Below are 5,336 nucleotides of genomic sequence, written 5' to 3'. Positions count from 1 at the left end.
GCAGGGGAGCGGATCCTTGGTCCGTAAGTGTAGCGAAGGAAGGTTACAAGATCCCCTTCCTAAAGAAACCACCTCTCGCTACAGCCCCGAGAGCCCTAGGGGCTCATTACATCGATTTAGAGATGAGAGAGGCTCTTTGGCATCAGGTTGTCAGCATGTTAGAGAAAGGAGCCATAGAACCTGTTTTGGATCACGAGTCCCCAGGTTTTTACAACCATCTTTTTCTGGTACCGAAGTCTTCAGGAGGTTGGAGGCCAGTACTGGATGTAAGTCATCTAAACTTGTTCGTAGTAAAGACCAAGTTTACGATGGAGACGAACGATTCAGTACTGGCAGCGGTACGTCCAGGGGATTGGATGGTGATGCTGGACCTTCAGGATGCGTATTTTCATATTCCAATTCATCCAAGGTCCAGAAAATATCTGAGATTCGTGATCCAGGACAAAATATATCAATTCAGAGCCCTTTGCTTCGGACTTTGCACGGCCCCTCAGGTATTTACAAGGATGATGGCGAACGTGGCGAAGTGGCTTCATCTGTTAGGTGTCAGAGTCTCCCTCTACTTGGACGACTGGCTCATAAGAGCACAATCAAAGCAACAATGTCTGGAGGACACGGAGCTGACATTGGAATTAACAAGGCAGTTGGGTCTGATGGTGAACCTGAAAAAGTCACATCTGATCCCCACACTGGAGCTAGTTTATTTGGGGATTCTGATATCCTCAGTGACTTTTCGGGCTTTTCCGTCCCCCGAAAGGCAGACCTTGTGCCTTCGGAAAGTGCAAGAATTCCTAGAGAAAGACCAATGCTCGGCGAGAGAGTGGATGAGCTTACTGGGGACACTCTCTTCGCTAGAGCGGTTCATTTCTCTAGGGAGACTTCACATGAGGCCCTTACAGTTCTTTCTGAACGAAGTCTGGCCAAGAAGATCGCAACCAGATTCCTTCCTGTTTCCAATTCCTTTAAAGATAAAGGAGGAATTGAAGTGGTGGCTAGCCCTGGGAAGGTTAGCAGAGGGTACGTCACTCCAGCAGAAGAACCCAGACCTGATATTATTTTCCGACGCGTCAGACGCAGGCTGGGGAGCGACGCTGGGCCCTCGAGAGGAGTCAGGCCTTTGGAACAAGGAGCAAAAAGCTTGGCACATAAACAGGAAGGAACTGATGGCGATTTTCTTGGCTCTGAAAGCGTTCAGACCGTGGATCAGCGGCAAAGTGGTGCAGATCAACGCGGACAATACCACAGCTCTGGCATACGTACGCAAACAAGGAGGGACCCACTCGTTTACTCTTTGCAATTTGGCGAAGGAGATTCTTCTGTGGTCGGAGAGCGAGAACGTCACCCTGCTCACCAGGTTCATTCAAGGGGAGAAGAATGTCAGAGCGGACCTGTTGAGCAGGGCGGGACAAGTACTTTCGACGGAGTGGATCTTGCATCAACAAGTATGCCAGAGGCTGTGGAATCTTTGGGGCAGGCCAGTGGTAGATCTTTTCGCTACTGCAGCGACGAAGAGGTTACCGAATTGCTGTTCTCCAGTCCCGGACCCTCTTGCAGTCGCAGTAGATGCCTTCCTACTAGACTGGACGGGGCTAGACGCGTACGCCTTTCCCCTGTTCAAGATTTTAGGAAGGGTAATGAAGAAATTCAGAGAAAGTCAAGGAACAAGGCTTACTCTAATAACTCCATACTGGCCGGCCCAAACATGGTTCACAGAGGTACTGGAATGGACAGAGGAATCTCCGAGAAGACTACCCACGAGAGTAGATCTTCTCAAACAACCCCACTTCGACAGGTTCCACAAAAACACCCTTGCTCTGGGTCTGACTGCGTTCAGACTATCGAAAGACTTGTCAGAGCGAGGGGGTTTTCTAGAGAAGCAGCGAAGGCAGTTGCGAGAGCACGAAGAGCTTCAACTATCAAAGTGTACCAGTCGAAGTGGGAGAACTTCCGTAAATGGTGCAAGAATCGGAAGGTTTCTTCATCCAGTACCTCTGTGACCCAAATTGCAGATTTCCTTTTGTATCTGAAGAAGGAAGTGGGTTTGGCAAATCAGACCATTAAAGGATACAAAAGTATGTTATCTTCAGTGTTTAGGCACAGAGGATTAGATCTGTCCAATGACGCAGATCTTAGAGATCTTCTCAGATCGTTTAATACAAAGAAGGATCAACATTGCAGAGCGCCTTCTTGGAATCTTGATGTCGTACTCAAGTTCTTAGGAACGGATAGGTTTGAACCTATGAACAGTGCTTCGTGGAGAGAGATATTGAAGAAAACTATATTCTTGGTAGCCTTAGCTACAGCTAAGAGAATTAGTGAGCTGCAAGCTATTAACAAACAAGTAGGCTGGAAGCACAATAAAGCGGTTTGTTCATTCCAGGAAGATTTCTTAGCCAAGAATGAGAATTCTTCACATCCGTGGCCTAGGTCATTTGAAATTACAGGACTGGCCGATCTAGTAGGTCAAGAACAGGAAAGGGTTCTCTGCCAGTAATGAGCCTTACGTTACTACGTAGAAAGGACAAAAAAGCATCAGAGGGCCTCAGGTTCTCTCTGGTGTTCTGTGAAAGATCCTACTAGACCCATGTCTAAAAATGCTATGGCTTTTTTCGTAAGAGAGGTCATTAAGAAAGCACATTTGCTTTGCCAGGAAGAAAGCTTCGGTTTGCTTAAGGTTAAAGCTCACGAAATGAGAGCAGTAGCTACGTCCTTGGCATTCAGAAAAAATTTAGCCCTCAAGGACATTGTAGACTCTACGTTTTGGAGGACAAATTCGGTCTTTGCTTCGCATTACCTCAGAGACGTGAAGACAACTTTTGATAATTGTCAAACGTTAGGCCCGTACGTATCCTCAGGTACAGTACTGGGCAAAGGAGTTTCCACTCCATAACCTACTAACATGCTAGGCTATTATTTTAATTAGGTTATAGTGTTTTATGGTTGTATGAGAAGGTTATTGCCTGCTCAGTTTATGATGTAGTTTTTCGTTATAGTGATTGTGTGTGGTTCAGGTGACTAACTTTCCTAGCATGAATGCCCGTGGTAAATGAGGGCTAGGGTTTCCTGTCAGCAAATTGGTCATGTCCAGTTGTCAGACCCTTGTTATTAGCTTTCTCAACAAACAGGTCACATCCTAGTTGAGAGCTACTAAGGTTTAGCAGGCTAAGAGGCAGGACCTACGAAGTCAGCTACCTTAGCAGGTAAGGAACCTAATAGTAATTTTAAAAATTATTTAATTTTTAAATTATGACGATGTTGCTGTCTATGACCCACCTCCAAATGTGTCAATCAGCTATATATATACCTGCCAGGTAAGTGTCATGCATAAAAATGATATTGTTATGATACAATAAAGTTTTATGCACTTACCTTTACCTGGCAGGTATAATAATTAAATTAAATTCCCACCCTCCTCCCCTCAGGAGACAGGGTTCAGAGAAAATCTGAAGAAAATGGGAATGGTTCCGAGCACCAGCGCCACAGGAACGGGGTGGCGATCACCTGAACTACCAGTGTACTAGCGGTTGCCGCGAGTTTTGAAATTCTGCCAGTGCGACAAGAGGATAAGCTATATACAGTGGTCCCCCCGTATTCGCGGGGGATGCGTACCAGACCCCCCCGTGAATAGTTAGAACCCGCGAATGTTTGGAACCCTTATAAAAATGCTAAAAACAGCCTATTTTGTTAGTTAAAACTCAAGAAAAACCCACTAAAAATTTTCATACATGGTTTTTTTAATAGTTTTATCACAAAAAGTGCATTTTATGATGAAATTCATCAAAAAAACCAGGAATTTGTGGATATTTACCATAGAAAAATACCGCGAATGCGCGAATTTTCCGCGAATAATGCAGGGAAACGTTCCCAAGAGAAATCCGCGAATGTGTGAGTCCGCGAATCTGGAGAACGCGAATACGGGGGCTCTACTGTATATACCTGCCAGGTAAGTATGCATAAAACTTTATTGTATCATAACAATATCATTTCTGTGGAAATAGAGGGTGGCATATTGAAGACCTCCAGACAAATTCAGTGGCAAGAACTTGAATTCTTGGAAACTTTAATATCCATAAGACATATTTCCATATATGTAGTTAAAGATGATGGCCTAACCATTAGCACAAAATTTATAAGAAATATAAGGCCTTCCAAAACAGCTTGTTGTCAAGACAGTTGGTAAATAAGTGTTGTGCCCTTTTTAAAGTAGTGTTCGAGTGTATGTTCACTTACCTGCTTCTTTCTTCTTGATGATTAGTTCTGCAGTCTGGTTCTATGTTTAACTTTATGCTTCTTCTTAATGTTAGTTCTGGATTAGTAATCTTGGTAGTCTTAGTCTCTCAGGAGAAGTTTGAATGAGACAAACGGCAGAGTTTCTTTCTTTACTGTTGCAAAGAATACAAGTTACAACTACAAAGTTTATAAAGTGAGACTCTGGGTTGGACCACCGGCATAGTTCTTGCTTCCATACTGTACGACGGCTGCCGGTCCTCTCTGTCTTCTTCTGGTGTTCTGAAATTCAGCCACCCTTGGTTCGAATTCAGCCCAACCTTCTAAGGCGGTGTAGGTTCTAGCTCTCCACCCAACTGGTTCCTCGTTGGACAAGTGGTTTTTGCGCTCGGCTGCCAATCCAGTGGTCCGAAGTTCGATTCTTGGTTCAGCCAACGTGAAATCAGAGGAATTTATTTCTGGTGATAGAGATACATTTCTCAATATTATGTGGTTCGGATCCCACCATAAGTTGTAGGTCCCGTTGCTAAGTGACCAATTGATTCTTAGCCACTTGAAAATATCTAATCCTTCTGGCCAGCCCTAGGAGAGCTGTTAATCAGCTCAGTGGTCTGGTTAAACTGAGATATACTTAACTTTTCTCCACCCAACTAGATTTTTGATTCGTGGAGTGGATATTTTCTTTATCTTAACCCATCCCCTTTTAGGTGGGGTTAATATGTTAATTCCTCATCTTCGAGGCAGAGTCAATAATGTAACATATTAATACGTCTTCTTGGAGGTGGAGCTGCATTCTCGATAGAAGCTGAGTAAGTCTGGTGTGAGGTCACAGGTCAAAGATTTTGTGATGGTCTTAAGATTTTAATTGCGATGGTGTTATGGTCCAACTTCCTGTGACTAAGGTTTTGTTACGTCTAGGCTTGTTGATTGAATTCTGGCTCACACACCAAAGCTCAATTTTCTCTCTCTTCCTCTTACTCTTTTTCATTATTTTCACTGTACATACTCTGATTATTTTCTCTATCTCTGTTTTTACTCTACCATATCTACTATTATGTATTTCTTATAGCTATCATTACAACACTCGGTCAACTACCAAATATTGTCTT

This window comes from Macrobrachium nipponense, chromosome 12 (assembly GCF_015104395.2).
Source record: "Macrobrachium nipponense isolate FS-2020 chromosome 12, ASM1510439v2, whole genome shotgun sequence".
In the NCBI taxonomy this organism is placed as follows: Eukaryota; Metazoa; Arthropoda; class Malacostraca; order Decapoda; family Palaemonidae; genus Macrobrachium; species Macrobrachium nipponense.
Note: the sequence above shows the minus strand (reverse complement) of the source record.